Consider the following 391-nt stretch of genomic DNA (forward strand, 5'->3'; position numbering starts at 1 on the left):
TCAAGGGAGTGATCCTCAGTGCACAAGCTAAGTCTACTCCATCTCGAAGGAAAGGCAGCAAGAGGGCACAGCAGTCCCCCTGGCTCTCCAGGGATCTAGCAGACCTCCTAAGGCTAAAAAGAAAAGCCTACAAAGGATGAAGGATGAGATTAATCTCCAAGGAGGATTATTCTGCACTGGTCCAGTCCTGCAGGGAGCAAACCAAGAAAGTCAAGGCTACAACTGAGATCCAACTAGCTTCGAGCATCAAGGACAATAAAAAGTCCTTTTTCAGATATGTGGGGAGCCGGAGGAAAAGCAAGGGCAACACTGGACCCCTGCTGAACCAGACGGGGCAACTGACAACTGACGCCCAGGAAAAAGCCAACCTATTAAATGGGTACTTTGCGTC

Source organism: Gavialis gangeticus, unplaced genomic scaffold (genome assembly GCF_001723915.1).
Source record: "Gavialis gangeticus isolate Ggan-Ray unplaced genomic scaffold, GavGan_comp1, whole genome shotgun sequence".
NCBI lineage: Eukaryota > Metazoa > Chordata > Crocodylia > Gavialidae > Gavialis > Gavialis gangeticus.